This window comes from Triticum aestivum, chromosome 3D, assembly GCF_018294505.1.
Source record: "Triticum aestivum cultivar Chinese Spring chromosome 3D, IWGSC CS RefSeq v2.1, whole genome shotgun sequence".
Lineage (NCBI taxonomy): Eukaryota > Viridiplantae > Streptophyta > Magnoliopsida > Poales > Poaceae > Triticum > Triticum aestivum.
Genome location: NC_057802.1, coordinates 249,632,879 through 249,658,231, shown reverse-complemented (window position 1 = coordinate 249,658,231; position 25,353 = coordinate 249,632,879). Strand labels below are relative to the sequence as shown.

Below are 25,353 nucleotides of genomic sequence, written 5' to 3'. Positions count from 1 at the left end.
ACGATGATTTAGGCATCAAGATGAACTCAAACATACATGGCACAGTGGAAAAAATGAAGATCATCTCATGATGAACACTTTGATATATCATATGCATCAATCGGAGTAACGAGCATGGAGTTATGGCATGATGAACATGGCATAAAAATGTATCACAGAAAGACAGAAATTATACCCCTCCGAAATGGATCTAGGGTTCCTCGCACGGAAACCGAGGCAAGGCCGGATCTCGCCGGAGTCGGGGCGGCGGCGGCCGGAGTTGGCCGGGGAAGACGGAGAGGGCGCCGGATGGGATGGGGCCGGCCGGACCTTGCCGGATCCGGCGCCGGCGGAGGCGGTGACGGGGCCAGGCGACGCGGGGCGGCGACCGGGGCGCGGGCAGCGGAGGGAACTCGCAGGCTCGGGGCGGGGGTGCGCCAGCGAGGAGGCGTCGGGCGGCGGAGGGAGCTCGCCGGCTCGGGTGGCGCGCGGAGGCGGCGGTGCGGAGTGGGCTTGCGGGGGCCGGGCACGGGCTCGGCGGGCCGGCGCGGCGTGGGCGGCTGGGAGGCCACGTGGCGCGCTCTCACTGGAGCGGGGCGGCGGCGGGTTTCGTCCGGCGGCGCGCGGACATGTCCACCGGGCGAGAGGGAGGAGAAGGCTAGGGTTTGCCCGAGAATTTTGGAGGGGGAGGTGTATTTATAGGTAGAGGGAGCTAGGAGACTCCAAATGAGGAGCGGTTTTCGCCCACACGATCGTGATCCGATGGCGGAGAGCATGGATGGGGTTTAGGTGGGTTATTGGGCTGTTTTGGTGGGGTGTTGGGCTGCAACACACAAGAGGCCTTTGCGGTTACCCGGTTAACAGTTGGAGCATCAAACGGCCTCCAAATGGAACGAAACTTGACAGGTGGTCTACCGGTGGTGTACCAAGGCCACATGGCAAACCTCGGTCCATTCCGAGAACGTTTGACACCCGCTCACGAAAAGAGACAAGAGGGGTGCGCCGGTGCATGTGGGAGTGTCGGATTGCAAAACGGACAACGGGGAAAATGCTCGGATGCATGAGACGAACACGTATGCAAATGAGATGCACATGATGACATGATATGGGATGCATGACATGAACAAAATGAAAAACGAAAGACAAAAACCCAACCACAAAGGGAATCTCATAACTTAAATCCGAAAATGGCAAGAGTTGGAGTTACAAATATGGAAAGTCGCATCCGGGGTGTTACAACACTCCACCACTACGAGAGGATCTCGTCCCGAGATCTAGGACTGAAAGAACTCCAGATATTCGGAACGGAGGTGGTCCTCGCGCTCCAAGGTGGCTTCTCGGTCGTAATGGTGTGACCACTTCACTTTCAGGAATTTGATTGACTTGTTGCGAGTCTTGCGCTCAGTTTCTTCAAGAATAGCAACGGGGTGCTCATGATAAGACAGATCTTCTTGGAGATCAATCTCTTCGAAGTTGATGGTGCGCTCAGGAGTCTTGAAGCACTTGCGAAGCTGTGACACGTGAAACACATCATGCACATTCGCGAAGTTGGAGGGAAGCTCAAGTTGATAGGTGAGGTCGCCTCTTTTTCCAATGATCTTGAAGGGACCCATGTATCTAGGGGCAAGCTTCCCTTTGATACCGAAACGACGAGTGCCTTTCATTGGAGAGACGCGGAGGTAGACATGGTCTCCGATTTCAAAAGCCACATCACGGTGCTTGTCATCATAATAGCTCTTCTAGCGCGATTGCGCGGCTTTGAGATTCTCATGAATGACTTTGCACATTTCTTCGGCTTCTGTGATCAATTCGTTGCCAAGAAGTTGGCGTTCACCTGTCTCGGACCAATTCAGAGGAGTACGGCACTTCCTGCCATAGAGAATTTCGAATGGGGCCTTGCCCGAGCTCGCTTGGAAGCTGTTGTTGTATGAGAACTCGGCATATGGAAGACAATCTTCCCACTTCATGCCAAAGGAAATGACACAAGCCCTGAGCATATCTTCAAGGATTTGATTGACTCGCTCGACTTGGCCACTTGTTTGAGGATGGAAAGCTCTGCTGAAGCGAATGTTGGTGCCCATGGCCTTCTGGAAAGAGTCCCAGAACTTAGAAGTGAAGATGCTTCCACGATCTGAAGAAATCAATTGTGGAATGCCGTGCAAGGAGAAAATCCTGGAGGTGTATAGCTCTGCCAACTGAGCTGTTGTGATAGATTCTTTGATTGGAAGGAAATGAGCCACTTTTGTAAGCTTGTCGATGACAACGAAAATAGCATCATTTCCGCGCTTGGACTTGGGAAATCCAGTCACGAAGTCCATTTCGATATGATCAAACTTCCATTCTGGAATAGCAAGAGGTTGGAGGAGGCCAGCTGGTCGTTGGTGTTCTACTTTCACCCTTTGACAGACATCACATTCGTTCACGAATTGAGCGATTTCTACCAAAACAGTTGCAGGTGCCGACGATGCCAGTGCCGATGACGCAACCGAGCTCAAGTGGGAGTTCGACGAGGAACGTGGTCGTTACTATGTTTATTTTTCTGATGATTAGTAGTGGAGCCCAGTTGGGACGATCGGGGATCTAGCAATTGGGGTTATCTTATTTTCATTTGGATTTGACCGTAGTCGGTCTATGTGTGGATTTTGGATGATGTATGAATTATATTTATGTATTGTGTGAAGTGGTGACTGTAAGCCAACTCTCGTTATCCCATTCTTGTTCATTACATGGGATTGTGTGAAGATGACCCTTCTTGCGACAAAACCACAATGTGGTTATGCCTCTAAGTCGTGCCTCGACACGTGGGAGATATAGCCGCATCGTGGGCGTTACAATTTATGCATTATCATGTTGGGCTGCTCCCTAGGCTATAAATAGCCGCCCCCTACAACCACTAGCTGGTTGGCTGCTCCGAGAAAAACTGACACTTGTCATCTTGAGCATCCCATCCTCTGAGGACTTTGAGCTAACATCATCAAGTGAGGAAAGCCCAAACCCAAACACCTACGAACCCAAAGTGATTCAGCAGCACTGAAGAGATTGTTCCTGTGTGGAACTGACGCTTGTGATCTTTGAGGACTGTGCATCCTCCAGATGGTTAGGCGTCATGGTCTAGAGCATCCAAGAGGAAATTGTGGATCGCCGAGTGACCGAGTCTGTGAAGTTTTGGAAGTCACCTGAAGACTTACCACGAGTGATTGGGTGAGGTCTGTGTGACCTTAGCTCAAGGAGAATACGGTGAGGACTGTGTGTCCTCAGGTTTAAATACCTAGCCGCTCCAACCAGATGTACGACTGTCACAGTAGTTGGAACTGGTCTACCAAATCACTGTCTTCACCAATCTACTGGTTCTATTTCCTCAACCCTTCCGTTTCCTCATTCATATATTGTTGTACTTGATCGTTACTGTTTGAAGGCTTTGACTGAAGACTTTCTCAATTTCCTCAATCCTATTTCTTCAGTCAGTTTGTCTTCAGCCTGCTTATCCTGTGTTTACGCTCCTTGTACTATGTGCTTGTTTTCATTTCATCATGATGACTATGCTACTGCTCTGTTATGCTTGCATCTGAGTACTTATTCCGCTGCTAGTCATTCGTGACTTAGGAATTTCCTCACTTTGAAATTCCTCGGTGATGAATTTGTAAAAATCGCCTATTCACCCCCTCTAGTCGATATAAAGCATTTTCAATTGGTATCAGAGCAAGGTACTCCCTTCTTCTGTGTGATTTTGGTTTAACCACCTAGAGTTTAGTTATGTCGACCGACTGCAGGAATGAAGAAAGTGACATGCCCCATCTTTGATGGTCATGATTATCCCAAGTGGAAGGCCATGATGAAGAAGCGTCTCATGGCGATGGACAGCAAGCTGTGGACCGTCACTGACATTGGTGTTACTGAGCTCTGCAAGATGGCGGAAGCTGATGATATTTGCAAGTACACTCGACTTGACATCATAGCAAAGGATGTCATATGCTCCTGCTTATCCCGAAACCAGCTCCGGAACATTATGCATCTCTGTCATTTGAAGCTTATCTGGGACCGACTCTCTGATGTCTATGAAGGTCATCGAACTTGTCATGAACCTTGGTTGGAGGAATTCAAGGAATCGCTCAAAACGATGACTTTCGATCCTGAATCATCATCCTCTGCACCATGCCTTATGGCAAAAGGTGCCAAGGTAACTGAATGCTACCTATCTGAGTCTAGTGATGATGAATCTGTTGATGAATTTGGACCCAGCTATACCAAACTTGCTTCCCTTGCCACTAAACAACAAAGAGCTTTGGAAAAAGTTCAAAACATGCTAGATGAAAGCGATGATATGTTGGGTGAAGAAATGGATCGCACTCAAACCTTGGCTGATAATCTTCAGAGTCTTCAGTCTAAGTTTGACAACCTTCAAAGTCATCATAACACTCTCTTAGCTGATCATGAGAAACTTTCTTATGAATTTCTTCAAAGAAAGCAAGATCTTGAGAATCTAAGGGTGAGTTATGAAGATCTTCAGAAGGAGCGTGATTCATTGCTTGCTCAACAGATTAGTGCTACTCAGGATGAATTCATTCCACCATGTTTGAAATGCATTGAACATGAATCTGCTAATTCTTCACCTGAAAGTTCAAGTGCTTCTATTGCTGCAAATTCTTCAACTGTCTCTGCTATCACAAATTCCTCATCTGAGGATGCTGCCAGTATCACTGACAATGCAGGGCTGAAGGAATTGTATGTGACAGGCATGTACAAAAGCCTCAAAGGGCATCATGCACTTTGTGATGTGCTTAAAAAGCAGATCCTCAACAGGAACCCTAGGAAAGAGGGTATTGCCTTTGAGAGGAAACTCAATGCTGATGGGACCTACTGGAAACCTGAGCAGTATCCCAAAACCTCATGGGATGCTGCAAAGGGACCTCCCGTAGATCCATCCACTTTATCTGGCTTTACATGTGAATCTTCATATTCTTCTGATGAGTCATTTGACTCCAACTATAAACTGTTCAAAAATTAGAATGGTGAAGTATTTGCTAGATATGTTGGCACTAACTGCAGGAACGGCCCCCCTATGAAGAAAATCTGGGTTCCCAAAAGGTGCCTTCAAAGTCTTCAGGTGAATGTCATCATGACGCCACATGTGAAGAATAGGAACCCCAGATCAAATTCTTCATACGGACCAAAGTCTTCATATGGATCCAAGTGCTCATACGGACCAAATTCCTCACGTGGATCAAATTCCTCATATGGATCAAAATCCTCGTATGAACATCATCATGCTAACAATTCTGTTTCACAGGAAAGATCTAAGGGCTATGAATATGTACATTATTCTTCAAATCATTATGTTCATAAGTCCTCGAAGAATTTCTCTGCTTATTCATATGCTTACTCTAACCCCTCTTCTATGAAACAAAGTGGACTGGCTTCTATGCCACCTTTCTCTTATGGAGCTCGCAGAATGATGAACTCTTTGCCACCCCTTCAGATGTGGGTGGTGAAGAAAAAGAACTAATCTCTTATGCAGGGTCAGCTCTCAAGACGAACTTGAACGTATGAAGAATTTGCTGGAGACCTGAATACGCTTGAAAGGACGCAAGCTAATCATGAAGAAATGAATTTTCATTTCTCACGTCCTCCTACTGCTATATCTGTTCTATTGCTTGATGAAATTGATTTGATGAATTTGATGTCATATTCTTCACTGATGAAGTATATGAGTTCGTAAGATGCACTAATTCATCTGCAGGATGATCAACCCAAAGCTACTAAGTGGGTCCTTGATAGTGGATGTACAAATCACATGACTAGTCATAGGAACTTGTTAATGGACACTGCTTTATCTCCATCGCATCTGAAGCATATCACCTACGCTGACAAAGGAAAAAGCAAGTCTTCGAAGGCTTTAGGATAGGAGACTTGTATATTGTTGATATCTCTACAGGACAACAACCTGCTACATGTCTACTTGCAAAAGCTTCAGAAGGCTGGCTGTGGCATCGACGACTTGGTCATGCTGGCATGAGGAACTTGCACACGCTCGCGACGAAGAAGCATGTCATTGGCATCGAGGGTGTGAAATTCCTCAGGGATCACCTGTGTGGAGCTTGTGAAGCTGGAAAGATGACCAAGGCCAAGCATCCCTCAAAGACTATCATGACTACCACTCGTCCATTTGAATTGCTTCACATGGATCTCTTTGGCCCTACTCATTATGCCACATTCACCAATGCTGCATCTTTATATGGCTTTGTTATTGTTGATGACTATTCTTGTTACACATGGGTGCATATCATCACTTACAAAACTGAAGTGCAGGAAGTCTTCAAACGATTTTCCTCGAGGGCTTCAACCAACTTTGGTGTGAAGATTAAGCACATCAGAAGTGACAATGGGACCGAGTTCAAAAATACTAGTCTTGATGACTATCTTGATGAACATGGTATTACTCACGAGTTATCTGCTCCTTATACTCCTCAGCAGAATGGCATCGTGGAGCGCAAGAGCAAGACTCTTGTTGGGATGGCTCGCACTATGTTTGATGAATACAAGACGCCTCGTCACTTTTGGCCTGAGGCAATTGATACTCCATGCCACATCATCAAGAGGGTATATCTTGACAAATTCTTCAAAAAGACCTCATATAAACTCCTCACTGACAAGAAACCCAATGTCAGTTATTTCAAATTCTTCGGTGCTAAATGTTGGATTAGAGATCCTCATCACAATTCTAAATTTGCACCGAAAGCACATGAAGGTTGTATGCTTGGTTACGGAAAGGACTCACACACCTACAGAGTCTTCAACACCATTCACCACAAGGTTGTCGAAACTGTAGATGTGCGGTTCGATGAAACTAACGGCTTGCAAAGAGAGCACCTACCTCCTGTGCTAGATGAAATGTCACCTAAGGAATCCATCAAATTCAAGGCTACTGAGGATGTCATTCCTAGCAAAGAATCTAGTAAAGAAGTCATTAAATAACGTGAAGAACATCATGCTGGTGCACCTGAGGAAAATGGCTCTTAATAAAATGCTGAGCCAACTCAACATCGTCAACTCGCTCATCCTCGCGTTGCAAATGAAGTGCAGATCGAGAAAATCATTAGCGACATCAACACACCAGGTCCTCTAATGCTCAAGGGCTTCACATTTGTCTAACTTTTGTGGGCACTTTGCTTTTGTCTCTCTCACAGAGCCCACCATAGTAGATGAGGCATTTCTGGAGCCTGAGTGGATTCAAGCGATGCAAGAGGAATTACATCAATTTGAGCTCAACAATGTCTGGGAACTTGTCAAGCGACGAGACCCACACAAGCACAATATCATCTGTCGGATCACGGGTTCCGGCAAAACCCTTAAGGTTCGAACTCTGGGGTGCGCGCGAAGTTCTTTCCCTCCTACCGATCCACGCCCTAGCTCGCTAAGATCTCACAGATGAACTCGACGAACTCACAACACAGAGAGACACGAGGTTTATACTGGTTCGGGCCACCGTTGTGGTGTAATACCCTACTCTAGTGTGTGGTGGTGGATTGCCTCTTGGGCTGATGAGAAACAGTACAAGGGGAAGAACAGCCTCCTGAGGTTGAGGTGTTCTTGTACGAGCGTGGGTTGGATCTCGACCGGATCCGATCGTCCCCTCTATTGTGGTGGCTAGCTCTACTTATATAGGCCCTGCTCCTCTTCCCAAATATTGAGCGGGAAGGGAGCCAACAACGGCGAGCAAATTTGAAAGGGGACAGCTAGTACAAGCTATCCTGACAAAAGTGGTCTTCGCCTGCGAAAGGGCTCTAGCGGTGACGCCGTCTTGGGCTCCACGGTGACCTCCGTCCTGCCGTCCTAGTCTTGTTGCACCGATATGGAAACATTTGCCCGATGCCTCGGTACTCCGCACCTGCGCTTGCCGCCTTAGCACCGAAGAGGAAACAAGGACGCTGCGTGCCCTAGCGCCCGCCTGGTGTCGATCGTCATGGCTCACGTCACAAGAGCCTCGTGAGGTTTGCCCCGCCTTGATATCTCCGCTCCTCGCGAGCCTGCCTGGCTAGGCCGCTCCTGAGGAGGTCTTGCAATATCCGCCTCGCGAGGCTTGGCCCCTCGTGAAGGTCTTGATTGCCTTGTTGATGAAGATGGGCCGTACAGGCCCGCTAGCTTAGCCACGCCGTGGCCCGCAGGCATGCAAGTCTGGGGACCCCCGTTCCCAGAACGCCGACAGTAGCCCTCGGGCCCAAGGTGCGCTTGGGCTTGGCTTCGAGGTGAAGCCAAAGGTAAAGTATGGAGCGCCGCGGGCCCCCAAAAGCCTGCGGCCTCGGTCGACGTGTGGCGGTTGATTGGACGTGGGCGTCTCTGCTTCTCCATCCTGCCTCGGGAACTGCTCGACGTGCCAAGTCCCTGCGACATGCAAGGAAAACCATCATTACCTGTGATCGTGGGAGGCGCCGGTTGGCCTTCTCCCGCTATAAATGGGGAGGGGGCGAAACCCCCGTCGCCCATCTCTTCCTTGCTTGCTTGCTTTTTCTTCACTCCATTGCTAGCAGTGCCACCAATGGCGCCCTGTCACATCCCTAGCTCTGGTATGACCTAGACTAGCTAGTCATGTGTGCATCATGTTTAAATTCCATTTTAATTTGAAGTGGGGATCTGTGAAACCCTCAGAATCATTTCTGGAAATGACCCAGATAAAAATTGCTCCAATAGGTCCAAGAAAATGTTCATGTTGCTCTCTGAAAATATTGGACAGAGATAAAAATCAAACCAATATTTTCAGGAGCTCCCAAATATTTATTTTGGGCATTTGGAATTAATGCAATAATTATTTGCATTGGATATATATATGTTATATATTTTATATATGTCCAAAGATTCTGAATTTTTGTGAGGGGCTTTGGAATAATCCCTTAGGTCCCTGCAAAAATTGTCAGAAGTAAATAAAATGGTTTAGTATTTTTATTAAACCAAACAAATGTCAGAAGAATAGAAAAAGAAATGGAAAGCTTACTTGGCGCCCTGTAGCCATCTGGCGCCTCAGCCGGCCCAGCGGTGCGGCCCACTGGCCCAACCGCCAACCGTCGTCCTCCTGGCGACGACAGAAGGACAGGGGCACTCGCCGGCGCGCGCGGCCACGCGTCCGGCCACGGCCACGTTTCCCCCGCCACCTCCCGCTTCTCCTCTCGTCGCCCTGGACGCCCTGGACGTCGCCACGACGCCCCGTACCTCTCTCCCTCTCTCTCGTTCCTCCCCCCTGGTCTCTCTCCCGCGCACGACCGAACGCTGCCATCGCCGCCACTCGCCATTGCCGCAGCCACCGTCTCCCCCTCGCCTCTCCGACACGCGCAGGAGCTCCGCCTCCTCGCTCTGAAGCTCTCCGCCGAGCCACGCAAGCCGGAGAGCCCCGTGGAGCCGTCGCCATCTTCGCCTCCGGCCGCCGTGGATCCCCATCGCCGCCCGCCGACTCCAGCCCTTCCCCGAGCTCTCCAACGACGCCTGCCGATCCGCTGTGAGCCCCCCGCGTCGGTTCCCCCTCCTCTCCTGCCCCCACCCCCCCCCCCCCCCCCGTGCTCTGTAGCCCGCAACCGCTCGAGCCCGAGCTTCGGCCGCCACCGCGAGCTTTGCTCCGGCGAGCTCCGGCATCCCCAGCTCCTCCCACCTACCCCACTAGATGCGCGAGAGCCCGGGGTACGCTCCGGTGCCCTTAGTCGCCGCCCCCGTGGCCTGTAACGCGGACGCCGCCGCGTCCTGAGGTCGCCGCCGACGACCTCGCCGGCCTGACGTGCGGGCATGGCCTGCCAGGTGATTAGCTTAGTGCTAATCACCACCTAAACTAACCCCTGTCACTGACATGTGGGCCCCAGTGCCCCCTAATCTTTTAATTAAGCAAATAACCCCCCGTTTAACCCTGTGACACTGACGTGTGGACCCCACACGTCAGGTTTGACCTGGTCAGCCACGTTTGACTCGCTGACGTCATGCCACTGTCACGCTGATGCACTTATTTATTTTCTGGATTTGGATTAAATCAGGAAATTCCAGAAAATAGCCAAAACTTCTAAAATTCATAGAAATTCAACAGTAACTCAGATTGAAATAAGTTATATATGAAAAATTATCAGAAAAATTCAATCTATCCATCTGTACCATTTTCATGCACGACAAACGAACCTATACATGCTGTATATATGAAAACACACTTATGGCATTTAAAGGGACTTATATTAGAGTTGCATTTGAACCTTTGGTTCAAATGGATCTCTTCCAAGTCGAATGCTAAATGCATTGGCTCAAAACACATCACATATTCATGCCATATTCATGCATCATATTGTTGCATATGATTGTGTTTTGATTGTCGACACCGTTCCTTCTCGATAGGTCCTGCTCCGGAGAGTGTTCCAGAGTACCTGTCTGAGGAGCAGTGCCACCCTGTTGATCTACCAGGCAAGCAAACCCCCTTTGTTCATTCCGATACAAACCTACTCTCTCGCTCCTGCTCTCTTTTACTGCATTAGGACAACAACGATTCAACTGCTACTTTATGCTGCGGTAGTTGAACCCATTCCTCTGCATGACCTGTCATTGCCACAGTAAATAGTTGAAACCCACTAGCATGTGTAGGAGTTGATTGAGCCATGTTGTGTTCCTACCATGCCATGCCTGCTACTGCTTAGAGTTGTGTCAGGTCTGGTTCATTGGGAATGAATTGGAGTGTTACGATATGTTCTGGTGCCGAGAGTTAAGCGTGTGAATACGATTTGGTAAAGGTAGCGGTGAGAGGCCATGTAGGAGTACATGGTGGGTTGTCTCACTGGAACCGTCCTTAAGCACTGAGTTCTGTGTATGTTGTCCAATGACTAGCTACTACCACACATTGGGTTCCGGTAACTCGACCCCTCTCGACTTATTAACCAACGTGATCTCTGTCCAGGAGTTGCAATTAGTTTATGGTGTTTGTAGGTAGTGTTAGTAGTTTACCAAGTGGCACCCGACCAGGTGGGCTTGGGGCAGACTAGGCACAAGTGGCACGGTGTACCAAGCGTAGATCCATCCGGCGAGGTGGGCTTGGGAACCCTGCGCACATCGTTTGGGGCCGTGAGCGACACCCCGGCCGGATCTCCTTGCGGATGGAACCCGAATAGGCGATAAACCTGGACTAGAGTCTTGTGAGGTTAGTCAGGTCGTGGCCGACACCCTCGCCAGGCTTCCGCTTGAAGGTTGCCGAGGTACCTGACGTGTACATGGCGGTAAGTGGCGAGAGCGTGTGTGAAGCAGTACACCCCTGCAGGGTTATCATGATCTATTCGAATAGCCGTGTCCTCGGTTATGGACTTCTTGGATGCTTACGTGGTACATAGACAACTTGAAGTGGATACTCTAAAATGCTCAAGATAAGTGTGAGTGCTATGGATGGCTTCTCGCAGTGAGACGGGAATGAATCCATAGTGGTGTATTGAGGTGGTGGTTAGTGGACTCGTGTGCGCCTTCTTACCTCAAAGAAGTTTCTCGTAGTCGTAGAATAGGATAGCCACTGAGTCAAAGCTGGCTTGCTGCAACTAAAACCCACACTACCTTCTTAATACTAATGCATGTATGATAGGATCTGATGTAAGTCTTGCTGAGTACCTTTGTACTCATGTTGCTTTATTTATGTTTTTGCAGCGGAGACTTCAGTCTTATTAGTAGTTCCGCTTGGACTTCGACGGGTAGCTTGTACCTCAGCTACGATCTTGTACCCTTGGGAGGGTCTTGTAGATAGTCAGGCTTCTCAGCCTTTTTCTTTTGTAGTTGTCTGTACCCAGACATGTAATGCTTCCGTTGCTTGTATTCTCTGAATGATGGGTCATGTGACCCCTGTTTGTACTTAATGCTATGTGGCTCTTCTGGGCCTTTTATCTATATGAGTTTGCGTTATGTTGTGATGCCACGTTGTACAGCATATACTTGCATGTTATGCGTACGTGTAACGTGTATTGCTATGTGTGGGATCCGACAATCTAGTTGTTTATCCTTGGCAGCCTCTCTTATGGGGAAATGTAGTCTAGTGCCTCCTTGAGCCATAGTAGTCCGCTACAGCCCGGTTCATCGGAGTCCTACTAGCCCAGCACTACTGCTCCGGAACACTTGACTGGCCGGCATGTGATTCACTTCGTTCCTGTGTCTGTCCCTTCGGGGAAATGTCACGCGGTGACATCCGGAGTCCTGCCTAGCCTGCTACAGCCCGGGTTCCCGGAGTCCTGTTAGCCCAGTGCTACAGCTCGGATTCACACGCTGCTGACCGACACGTTCGATGTTGATTCATGTATGCCTGTCCCCATACGTTAGTGCCGCTTTGGGTTCATGACTAGCCATGTCGGCCCGGGTTCTCTGTCATATGGATGCTAGCGACATTGTCATATACGTGAGCCAAAAGGCGCAAACGGTCTCGGGCCATGGTAAGGCGACACCCGTGGGAATACCGTGCGTGAGGCCGCAAAGTGATATGAGGTGTTACATGCTAGATCGGTGTGACTTAGAATCGGGGTCCCGACACGCCCATTCGTAGGTTCTCCGCTAAAGAGAAGGGTAAGGTCCCCCGCGATGATCCCGGACCGCTTCCGCCGAAGAAGAGGCCAGTCCATCGTCGCGACAAAGCGGCGATGCATGTGGTGACGAGGCCTTGGTGCGAGCGGCCTCCTCCAGGGTATCCGCTACCCTTGTACGCCCGAGTTGAGGGCTCAGGAGGGCGGAGCAACGAGCAGCACCGCCCGCGCCACGCCGGTGGTTGCCGTGCCACGGCGACACGCGCCGTCGCCCCTGGAATCCACGCCTCGGATTCCTCACGTGAACTTGTGCTATGGGCACCGATGCCCCCAAGCTCTTGGATCCGCTTCCCACGGTTCTTCTTCGACGTGATGCCGCCGAGAGGGCCCCTCGAGCTTTGGTTGCAGCACGCCGACTACGACGCTCCGGCGACCGGAGCAGAGATCGAAGTGGTCCCGCCGGCAAGATCTTCATGACCCGCGGCTGCGGCGAGGTCGCGCGGGTTTGCCGTGCGAGGGGTGCCCTGGCGATCCACTTCGTGTACGACAGTGCCACCAGACTCTTCTTCAAGGTCTTCGATGCGGAGGGCCGCCGCCTGGAGTGTTGCCCTGGAGGGGAGCGCCAGGCTGACGCGTGCTCCGCTCGTGGCTACTCCAGCAGCAGCAGCCCCTGGGAGTCCAACAGTTATCCTGAGCCTTACGAGACTCCGGAGACGATCGACGACAGCTACGTGCCCCCGAGCTCTCGCCGGGCTCGGAACAGGGCTGCGGCGTCTAGTCGCCGCCGCCGCCGATCTGGATGAGGTGGGCGCCGGCCTCCCGTGGCCCACTATTGATGATGGCGTGCACCATAGGGGGGTGTAGATAGGATTCCTCTTAGTTCTCGTTTTCATTTCCTGCGGAGAATCATGAGGTACCCCGTGGGTGTGTGTAAGGATCTGTGACGCCCTTTTGTGTATATCTTCCTTATTATGAAAATTTGCGAGCACATGTCCTGTGAAGGCTCGGTCTCCCATTTCCAACCCCGCAATAGCTTGTTGCTCTACGCTGACAGGTTCCAGTCCCCAGGCAGGCTACAGCCGTCGCTGGTATGCCAGGTCGCGTGCCGTGGTCAAGGCCAGGAGGTGTGCGGCCCGAGGTCCGGTAAGAGCCCCTGAGGCACAATGCTCAGGAGGTCCCCTTTAGCGCTCAAGCAGCTACGGCAAGGTAAGAAAGGGAGGCGACGTGGCCGCGGCAGAGCTACGATGACCACGACCCTAAACTCCCAACGATTAGCCGATCCGAGCACGAGACTTATCTCAGTGGCGCGGGGTCGATTCTTCGCGATGCGCCAGGCCTGTGCGCAGATCCCCGCAGCGTAGCTAGGTTAGGCCTGCACGAGTCTTCCCCTCTCCATGCTCTCCTTAGTGCTCTACGTCCTAAGGTCCCGGCCCTCGAGCGAGCTCAGCCGCCGCTGGTATGCCAGGTCGTGATGCCGTGGTCAAGGCCAGGGGGTGAGGGCTGGAGATCCAGTAAGAGCTCCTGAGTCGTGATGCTTAGGAGCCCCCCTTTTAACGCGCAAGCGAATTGCACGAAGGAAAAGGAAGCTTGGGGTGCCGCCCGGTGTCTTCTTCATGAGGTTCCTGTAATCCATCACAAAGGGAGACACGGTTTTGCCGTTATGGTTGCCAGCCTGCCACTAGTTGTTCCGCGAGGAAGTGAAGGCACAGAGGGCCTGATGAGGTGACGTGCGCGGGGCGTGCCGCGAGCCAGAGCTCGGCCGCTCAGGTTTGTCGACGTGGCAGGGACGGACCCATGCACCAGTGCCGTGCCATTGCGAGGAGGCCCCTGGGGAGGCGACGATTGAGCATGTGATAATCATAGGCAGATTAAGCATGGAAGGCAAATCAGCTTAAGTAAATGCAGAAAGATACATGCCACCGGGTCAGGCCCGAGCGGCTTGGGGATGATGTAGCCCGAGGGACGCCCCCAACAAGGTAAGCTAAAGACATAAGCAAAAGGGATACATGCCACAGGGACGGACCCACACGGCCTGGGAATAATGCAGCCCGAGGGGCGCTCCCAGCTAAACGAACTTGGAAAATGTCACCTGGTTCTGTTGACGAAGGAGAGTTGGTGCAGCTGAAGGCGTGCGTCGAAGGAATGGCTCCTCATGAGCCACTGGGACCCTGAGCCTCGGGAGGCTCCGGGGGATCCGGTGGTTCCCTGAGGACCATCTCCATCTCCGCCAGGACGGCATGGTGCCTGGCCTCCTGAGCCGCCAGGACACGCCGCATGTTGCGCTGATAGGCTGACGCCACGCTCGGCAAGCCAAAAGGCATGCGAATGTAGCTGTGTGGTGGGCCCTCGCAACAGCCCACACGCGAAGGCCAGAAAAGCTCCTGAGATGCGGCCCTATTGAGCCCTGGGACGTCGATGCAGACGCGCAGCCCGGCATCCTCGCCTGGATGGGGAGCAGCGCCTGGTGAACGGCGGTCGCTGCGCATGGCCCTTGCGTCTTGCAGTTCCTGAGTGGTCTTGGTGATGAACTCCTGAGTGGTGGGCACTCCTTGCCCTATGTTCTCCTGAGGGAAACTTGCCGCGAAGCACGCCTCCAAGTGGTGCCCAAGCGCCTCCCTCATGAGGTTGGCAAGGTACGAGGCCCTCCAGAAAAGAGCCCCCGAGCCCTGCCCGAGGAGGGCGCCGGGCGTGCCTTCCTATGCGATGGAGGGAGGCGCCCCTGGAGCGGGCGCTGATCCTGATGAGGCTCCAGCTGCGCACCCTCCTGTGATCCTGCACGGCGCAGCTGCTTCTTCTTGGGGATGGCCTCCGGAGGGCCTTCACTTCTGCTGTCGGGGTCGTCGATTGCTACAGCATGGAAGGCGTGCTCAAGGGAGCACACCGCATCTCTTTCTTCACATGGGACCGTGATGATTCCGCCGCTCCCTGGCATCTTGAGGACGTTGTAGCCATGGTGGGTGACGACCATGAACTTGGCCAGGGCTGGATACCCGACGATGGCGTTGTACGGCAGACGGATGTGGGCGACGTCGAAGTCGATGAGCTCGGTGCGGTAGTTCTTGCGTTCCCCGAAGGTGACAGGGAGGCGGACCTGCCCAATCGGTGTCGTGGAACCGTCGGTCACCCCTGAGAAAGGCTTGGTAGGCTGAAGTTGCTCGTATGGCACTTGGAGGTTGTCGAATGTGTCGACGGATAGGACATTGAGTCCGGTGCCGCCGTCGATGAGGGTCTTGGTAACTTGCAAGTTGCTGATGACTGGGGAACAAAGCATCAGGAGGGCGCCAGCAGTGGCTGTGCACTTGAGCTGATCTGCCGAGTTGAAGGTGATGGCGCACTGGGACCACTTGAGCGGGCGCGTGGCCTCGAGCTTGGGGAGGACTGCGTTCACTTCACGAGCAAACTGTTTGAAGATGCGCTACGAGGCTGGGGCCTGAGCTCCGCCCAAGATACAGGCGATTGCACGCGGCTCCTGGAAGCCCCCAGCCCCCTCGTCTTGGTGGTGGTCGTCGTTCCTCCTTGGAGGTGGCGGCAGCGGGGGAAGACCGGCATTGCCCTAAGGGCGGTCCTCGCGAGGCTGGTCTCTCCAGGCGCCCTCGCGAGGATGATCCTGCGAGCGGTCCTCACGAGGACGGTAACGCCACTCCTGGCGTGGGCCACGGTCGTCCCAGCGTCCACCACCACGTCCTCCTCCACGGCCGTAGCCACGGTCGTTGCGTTCGGGGCGTCGACCGAAGCATCCCTCGCGGATGGCTCTGAGCTCTTGACAGTCACTGGTGTTGTGGGTGTTCAGGTTGTGGAAGGCGCAGAACGGTCGGCTGTTCTTGGATGACTCGGGCTGATCTCTGCCCCACTTGGTGTCGGGCTCCACTGCGAGCACGGCCGCTTCCTTGCGCTTCACGTCCTTGGCCTTGGCCTTCTTTTCCTCTGCGCCCGTAGCTGGCAGCTCGAGGAGGGAAAGGCGCCCCTCCTTAGCTCTTGCGCACTTGGTCGCCTGGTTGAACAGCTCCTGAGATGTGCACAGCTCCTCGTGGATAGCGAGCTCCTCCTTCATCTTGACGTCACGGACGCCGTCGGAGAACGCGGAGATGATGGCCTCGTCCGTGACCTTAGGGATCTTAAGGCGAGTGTTGTTGAAGCACCGGATGTACTTCTGGAGGGTCTCTCCTGGTTGTTGCTTGATGCGGCGCAGGTCACCCGCGGTGCGGGCGCCCTGGAAGTTGGCGACGAAGCGGTCACGCATCTCTTCCCAGGAGGAGATCGAGTCGTGCTGCAGGTTCAGGAGCCAGGAGCGGGCACCATCCTTGAGAGCCATGGGAAACCAGTTCGCCATGACTTTCTCGTCGCCGTTGGCTGCTTCGATGCTCAGCTCGTAGAGCTGCAGGAACTCCGCGGGGGTCGGCCGTGCTGTAGTAACGAGGGGGCAGATCTGGCTTGAACTTGCTCGGCCAGGCGACGCTACGCAGCTCGGGGGTGAAGGCGCGGCAGCCGGCCGTGGTTGCCGGGGCCCGTCTCGGAGGTGGAGCTTGGTCTTGGTGAGGCCCGCGTGCCGCTACCGCAGGTAGCGCGCGGTCTTGACGGGGCGGCGCGGGGAGCGCAGGTGCAGCTTCTCGCGGCCGAGGGATTTCTTGGCAGCTGCTCTCTTCGCGTGTGGGCACCGGGCGTGGTGGATCGCGTCGTGGGGCCGCGCGCCTTGGCGCCAAGGTGCGGTCTTGGGGCAGAGGTGGTGGAGGCGCGCCATGGGCCACGTCGCCCGTGGCTGGCGGAGGGTGGCGGAGGGTGAGGTAGAGAGAGGGACGGCGCCGGGGAGTCCCCTGCGGCGCGGATGAGATCGGCGACGCGGTTGAGCCACTCCTCGTAGAGGTCGTCGACCGGGCGGTAGCGCAGGAGCTCGTTTGCCGCGAGGAGTGCAGCCCGCGCATCCATGGGAGCGCGGCGAGCGTGAGACGAAGAACCGGCCGGGGTCAGCGATGTAGTGGCGGTGCGGCTGTCCTGCCGCACCGATGGGTGCAGCGAGGACACTTGCTGCTCGTTCCCCGCCGGACTGGTGGCGACGTTGGCGGCGGGAGACGGAGAACGACGAGGTGGCCCGCCGACAGGAGCCGTCTGAGCAACGCGGGAGGTGAGGGCAGCCCGGCGCTCAGCTCGAGCGCGGCGAGCGTCTGCTATGGAAACGACGGAGCGACGGAGCGATGGATCGACGAAAGGGAAGCTACAGTGCACCCCTACCTGGCGCGCCAAATGTCGGATCACGGGTTCCGGCAAAACCCTTAAGGTTCGAACTCTGGGGTGCGCGCGAAGTTCTTTCCCTCCTACCGATCCACGCCCTAGCTCGCTAAGATCTCACGGACGAACTCGACGAACTCACAACACAGAGAGACACGAGGTTTATACTGGTTTGGGCCACCGTTGTGGTGTAATACCCTACTCCAGTGTGTGGTGGTGGATTGCCTCTTGGGCTGATGAGAAACAGTACCAGGGGAAGAACAGCCTCCTGAGGTTGAGGTGTTCTTGTACGAGCGTGGGTTGGCTCTCGACCGGATCCGATCGTCCCCTCTATTGTGGTGGCTAGCTCTACTTATATAGGCCCTGGTCCTCTTCCCAAATATTGAGCAGGAAGGGAGCCAACAACAGCGGGCAAATTTGAAAGGGGACAACTAGTACAAGGTATCCTGACAAAAGTGGTCTTCGCGTGCGAAATGGCTCTGGCGGTGACGCCATCTTGGGCTCCACGGTGACCTCCGTCCTGCTGTCCTGGTCTTGTTGCACCGATATGGAAACCTTTGCCCGATGCCTCGGTACTCTGCACCTGCGCTTGCCGCCTTAGCACCGAAGAGGAACAAGGACGCTGCGCACCCTGGCGCCTGCCTAGCGCCCGCCTAGTGTTGATCGTCATGGCTCACGTCACAAGAGCCTCATGAGGTTTGCCCTGCCTTGATATCTCCGCTCCTCGCGAGCCTGCCTGGCTAGGCCGCTCCTGAGGAGGTTTTGCATCATCCGCCTCGCGAGGCTTGGCTCATCGCGAAGGTCTTGATTGCCTTGTTGACGAAGATGGGCCGTACAGGCCCGCTAGCTTAGCCATGCCGTGGGCCGCAGGCAGGCAAGTCTAGGGACCCCCGTTCCCATAACGCCAACATCATCGGCACAAAATGGATCTACCGCAACAAGCAAGATGAAAATGGCCTTGTGGTGAGGAATAAGGCACGGCTTGTATCTCAAGGCTACACACAGGTTGAAGGAATTGATTTCGATGAAACTTTTGCACCTGTTGCTAGACTTGAGGCTATTCGCATATTGCTTGCTTATGCTAACCATCATAATATCATCTTATATCAAATGGATGTGAAAAGTGCATTCCTCAATGGTAAGCTTGAGGAAGAAGTATATGTTGCTCAACCCCTAGGTTTGAAGATCCAAAGCATCCTAACAAAGTATTCAGACTCAATAATGCCCTCTATGGCCATAAGCAGGCCCCTCGGGCGTGGTATGATACTTTGAAGGAATTCCTCATGAAGAAAGGCTTCAAACCCTGTTCACTTGACCCAACTCTTTTCACCAAAACCTATGATGATGAATTATTCATGTGCCAAATATATGTTGATGATATTATCTTTGGCTGTACTGACCAACGTTACAGTGATGAATTTGCCTATATGATGAGTGAGGAATATCAAATGTCTATGATGGGAGAATTGAAATTCTTCTTAGGTCTTCAAATTCGTCAACAACGCAACAAAATCTTCAGATCTCAAGAGAAATACCTCAAGGATGTATTGAGAAAATTCGGCATGCAAGATTGCAAAGGCGTCAAAATCCCTATGCCCACAAATGGCCATCTATGCACTGATGAAAATGGTATTGACTTTGATCAAAAGATATATCGCTCCATGATTGGCTCTTTATTGTATCTACGTGCATCTAGGCCAGATATTATGCTTAGTGTTTGCATGTGTGCCCGTTTTCAAGCTACACCGAAGGAATCACACCATAAGGCCGTGAAGCATATTCTTCAATATCTAGCTCATCCTCCAACACTTGGATCATGGTATCCCATGGGCTCGGCTTTTGATCTCCTTGGATACTCTGACCCTGACTATGCTGGTGATCGTGTGGAACAAAAGTCAACATCCGGCACATGCCATTTCCTCGGACGATCCTTGGTATGTTGGTCCTCGAAGAAACAGAACTGCGTACCACTTTCTACTATTGAAGTTGAGTACATTGCTGTTGGTTCGTGCTGTGCTCAATTGCTATGGATGAAGCAAACCCTCAAGGACTACGGCATCAGTGTGAAGAATGTGCCTCTCTACTGTGATAATGAGAGTGCCATCAAGATTGCTCATAACCCAGTTCAGCACTCGAAGACAAAGCACATCCAGATTCGTCATCATTTTCTTCGAGATCATGTGTTGAAGGGCGACATCTCTATCGAGCACGTGAAGAATGAAGAACAGCTAGCCGATATCTTCACAAAGCCCTTGGATGAGAAGAGATTTAGCAAGTTGCGGTGTGAGCTAAATATCTTAGAATCTTTGAATGTCCTTTGAAAAGGACACGCATCCTAACACTTATGCAAAATTGATGACTTAGATGTGCAACACACGAAGTAACGTTTTTCTTCAATCAATGAAGACTAACCCTCTAAGTGTGAAGAAATTAATGAAGAATTTGATTCTCAGAGCCCGACGACAATTGTACGCAGCATCTGAAATCATCATTCTTATACGGTGGGTCACGCCACCAACAAATGTTGAAAATCTTCAATTTGAGTTTTTCTTCAGTTTTTGAAATCCTCAGTTGTTCAAATTCTTCAACTTTGCAATATCTTCACTCTTTCCGACCTTGTTCTTTATTGACTATATATATATATATATATATATGAGTTTTCAATCCTCTACAGCATTCACTTATTGCTAAATTCTTCAAGTTGACTTTTCTGCTAAGTGAATGTGATCGGACCCGTCCCCGTCTATGCTAAACTCAACCCAGTCTGTTCACAAATTCTTCATGTGCATTCTATTTGAAACCCGTTCAAAATCTTCACTGTGTCCTTGTCAGCTGAAGAATTTGTGAACGAAACTTAAAAATATTCGTATCTGAACTTTCGGCTTTTGCCGCTCAAACCGTTCCACATCCCACGATAAGGTTATTATATTCACCCATGATCTCACACGATCTCCACCTAACTGTACGTGGGTGACACATGTTGCTAGGATGAGAAGGGTCAAGGGCACATTCGTCCATTTTCCTCGGACAAGCGGTTTGTCACCTCGGCTATAAATACCCATGACCCTCCTCAGACCGCATTTACCCCGCTCGACCTCACTCCCCTCGCTCGAGCTCTCTAACCTAGCGCCACTGCTACTTCCATCGTTGCCGGTGAGGAAGAGCTTCACTGCCTCGACCTCGTCGCTGTCGTACTCGTGCCGGCCGCGGAAATCTTCACTCCGCCGCCAAGTTAGGTCGTGGAAGATCTGAACGGACGAACTTCTCAACTTCCACTCCTAGTTCGTCGTGTTCTTCGTCAAGGGTAAATAAAATTTATTTTTACTGCCCTTGTTGATTTTGATGACTGTGCTACTGGTATGTTATGCTTGCATCTGAGTACTTATTTCGCTGCTAGTCATTCGTGACTTAGGAATTTCCTCACCTTGAAATTCCTTAGTGAAGAATTTGTAAAAATCGCCTATTCACCCCCCTCTAGTCGATATAACACACTTTCAATTGGTATCAGAGCAACGCTGCAAATGAGTTAAGTTGATGATAACCTAGAGATTCAGCAGCGGACATGTGTACCTGTGAACAGAGTATATGTGCAAAGAATTTGGAGAGGTCATACGCATTCTCAGAAGATTTTCAAAAGAAACAAGTTTGAGGAATTTGACCAAGAGTGTCTTGAGGAATTTCACTAGGCGATCTTTGACTTAGGTTCCAGAGTTGTATAGATTGAAAATCCAGAGAATTGAGGAAACTTGAAGAAAAATGTTGCTTAGAGAAACAAATCAAGAAACAGATGCAAGTGTGGTGTTTATGAGTGTGGAAGTTGAAGAGTAAACACCTTTTGAAGATTTTGTGGAAATCATCACAGACAGACAACAAAGGGCCGCTAGAGCCAAAGGCAGCAATGTGCCTCTTCTGTTGGATCCCAAGTAGATCCTTGACCTCTGGCACAAGGATCCCAACACTCCTATGCCTGATTTCAATCTAACACCTGGCCAAAGTCACATGTTGACAGCCTTCATAGGCGAAGAAAAATGGAAGTTTGAGAAGGCCAGACAACTGAAGAAAGCTCAGTACAAGAAGGAGCGATTTCAGAAGAAGAATGTTGTCAAAATGACAACTGATGAACTTGTGACCATGCAAGCTGAGATGAAAGCACTCAGTGATGAATTTGACGCATGCCGTGCAGATTGGCTAGGAGCCAAGGTCGGATTTGTCAGAATGGAGAAGGGATTCACCTCAAATGTTGCAGCCTCAACTCAACGAGAAATCCCTCAGGCTGAAGCTTCTACACAGCCAACTGAAGAACATGCAAGAACAACTGATGAAAATCAGGCTGTTGATGATTCTTAAAGCACCAGGGCTGATGAAGTTATTCCAGCCGCTGAAGAAACTGCCAGGGAAACCTCTAGTGTTGCGCCTGAAGAACAATCCAGGACAGTTGAAGCATCTGCTACTGCGCCTGAAGAAACTGAACATGCCAGGGCAACTACATCAGTTGCGCCCGAAGAAACTGCACCAATTTCCTCTGCTCCTCCTGCACAGATGACAAGTCCTACCCTTCCTTCTGCATCAGAAGTGAAGAAAACCAAGGCTGCGGAGCGAGCAACTGTGAAGAAAAGGAAAGCATCTGCATCCTCAGAGTCTTCAGCTCCAAAGAAAGTGAAGACTTTGACGAGCTCCTATGCAAATCCCATTGATGCTGTTCCAATATCAAGCATGCCATCAAAGGAGATTGTTCCCTTTGGTGAGGAATATGTGATTCCAAGTGAATCCGATGAAGAAGATCCCTCTGCTGCTACATCAGAGAACATTGATGAAGAAATTGAAGTGGACAACATCACTTCAACTCCACTGGTATCCTCGCCCATGCCTCAGTTCACTTCCGAAGAGGCCGGCGTTGAAGAAATAGATGAGGAAGATGAAGATGTGGATATTGGGTCTACAACTCCGATTCTGAATGATGACAACTGGGAAAGTCATCACCCCAATTCACCACTCTACACCCCTCTACAAGAGATTCATCAGTCCCCAGTTCAAACTGAAGAAATTCATACGGGCTCTGAAGAACATCAAGCTTCTCTTCTCACTATTCTTGAAGAAGTTCCAGCCACTAGAGCTGATAATATTGTTGCTGAAGAAATGGAGACCCTGGCTGCTGCTGATGACTTTGCTCCTGAAATTTCTTAGCCTGCGGCTCCAGAGTCTGTGATTCAAGAGGCTGTGGTGACTTCGACTGCTAATCCTCAGCCCAAGCCACAGAATCCTCACTCCAAGAAGCAGAAGTTCAAGGCTGAAGACTTCTTCAATGAGCACATTTTCTTCACTGACTACAATCCTTATGACTCTGCTCATCTTTGACGCAAGCGTTTTTGGACTGCTAGCCAGATGAACTTCTATTCCTCGGTGCTGTTTGATGAAGACAAGATCTTTGACCATGAGCAAATTCCTCATGTGGACATGGAGTCGCTACCTTGCTTCACCCAGTCTTCAGTGTTCCTCATGATGCTGGGCAGCTCAACTTCTGCACCGACATCTGCGGCTGGAATGAAGAACTCATTCATCAGTTCTATGCTATGTTGCACATCACTGGCAACGTTGAAGATGTGAATTCATGGGTATTGGACTGGATGATAGAAAATACTCACCACAAGGCTCCGGCCTCTGAATTACATCAGACACCATATTTCATCATGCATTTCAAATTCTTCATATCATATGTTAAATGTGTGTATGAATTACAAGATATAGGGGGAGATCTCCATGATTCTACTCTAAAATGTGCTTTTGCTATTCAAAGCAAATTCCTCACATATGCACATCTTCAGGGGGAGTTCTTCTATATCTTGCAATCAAATTCCTAAATATCTGTATTTACACTTCATATGTTTATCCCCGTTGAAAACTTAACCTGTATTTTCATCAATCACCAAAAAGGGGGAGATTGTAAGTGCATCTAGTGCCCCTTAGTGATTTTGGTGTATTGAAGACTTATAGGTTAAGGGACTAATGAGTTTTGTGAGTGTACATAGGTCTATAAGTCTATGAGGAGTTTGATATTTACAGAGAAAGTCGACCCCTAAAAATGAATGTCTTCAACTGAAGACTTTGGCTTTCTGAAGACTTTGAAAGTGAAGAAATTGGTGTGACCGTGAAGACTTGGTATTCATGCGAGGAATGTGAAGCCTGAAGACTTTTATTTTCGTAGTTTCATTTTCACTTTCTTGAGTCATAGGAAACACCGTACTGTTAAAGGGGGTCGAGGTAAAACTAAGGAAAAGTTTCCAAGTGATGCTCATCACAAAATCCTACACCTACCAATCCTTTCGAGTGAAGCCATTGGAAATCTCATATAGTTCAGTCAATTTCTTCAGTGACAGAGACGAAGATCTTCTGGTCCCTGAGGAATTTGTTCTGACTGAGGAGTTAGGAATTCGCTAGTGCGGATTTCCTACAAGTGAGGAACATGATATCCCTGAGGAATTTGATACTCAAATATCCGACCGTTGCTATGCTACGCGCCAGCTGTCCCAAAATATCTACCCACCTAACGGTCATATCATTAAAGGGCATTTATGTCTTATCATGTCGGGCTGCTCCCTAGGCTATAAATAGCCGCCCCCTACAACCACTAGCTAGTTGGCTGCTCCGAGAAAAACTGACACTTGTCATTGAGAGCATCCCATCCTTCGAGGACTTTGAGCTAAAATCATCAAGTGAGGAAAACCCAAACCCAAACACCTAGAAACCCGAAGTGATTGAGCATCACTGAAGAGATTGTTCCTATGTGGAACCAACACTTGTTACCATTGAGGACTGTGCATCCTCCAGACGGTTAGGCGTCATGGTCTGGAGCATCCAAGAGGAAATTGTGGATCACCGAGTGACCGAGTCTATGAAGGTTTGGAAGTCACCTGAAGACTTACCACGAGTGATTGGGCAAGGTCTGTGTGACCTTAGCTCAAGGAGAATACGGTGAGGACTGTGTGTCCGGGACTGTGTGTCCTCAGGTTTAAATACGTAGCCGCTCCAACCAGACGTACGACTGTCACATCAGTTGGAACTGGTCTACCAAATCACTGTCTTCACCGAGCTACTAGTTCTATTTCCTCAACCCTTCTGTTTCCTCATTCATATACTGTAGTACTTGATTGTTACTGTTTGAAGACTTTGACTGAAGACTTTCTCAATTTCCTCAGTCCTATTTCTTCAGTCAGTTTGTCTTCAGCCTGCTTATCATGTGTTTACGCTACTTGTACTCTGTGCTTGTTTTCATTTCATCATGATGATTGTGCTACTGCTCTATTATGCTTACATCTAAGTACTTATTCCACTGCTAGTCGTTCGTGACTTAGGAATTTCCTTACCTTGAAATTCCTCAGTGACGAATTTGTAAAAATCGCCTATTCACCCCCCTCTAGTCGATATAATGCACTTTCATGATGTCGTGTGAAGCGATAAGTGAGGGGGGCCACATGGGGACCACAACCCACTAGGGCGTGCCTGGGGGTCCTGGCGCGCCCAGGTGGGTTGTGCCCACCTGGTGCACCTCCCTCTGATATTATTTGCACCAGAAATTCTCAAATATTCAGAAAAAAATTGTATTAAGTTTTAAAAGCTTTCTGGGAACTTTTATTATTGGGTCATTTTTTATTGC

The 25,353-nt window shown here is 50.7% G+C and overlaps 1 pseudogene; it reads left to right on the top strand.

Annotated features, from left to right (window-relative positions):
* Window positions 1-3,751: 3,751 nt before the first annotated feature.
* On the top strand, window positions 3,752-23,057 carry LOC123076258 (uncharacterized; annotated as a pseudogene).
* Window positions 23,058-25,353: the final 2,296 nt, after the last annotated feature.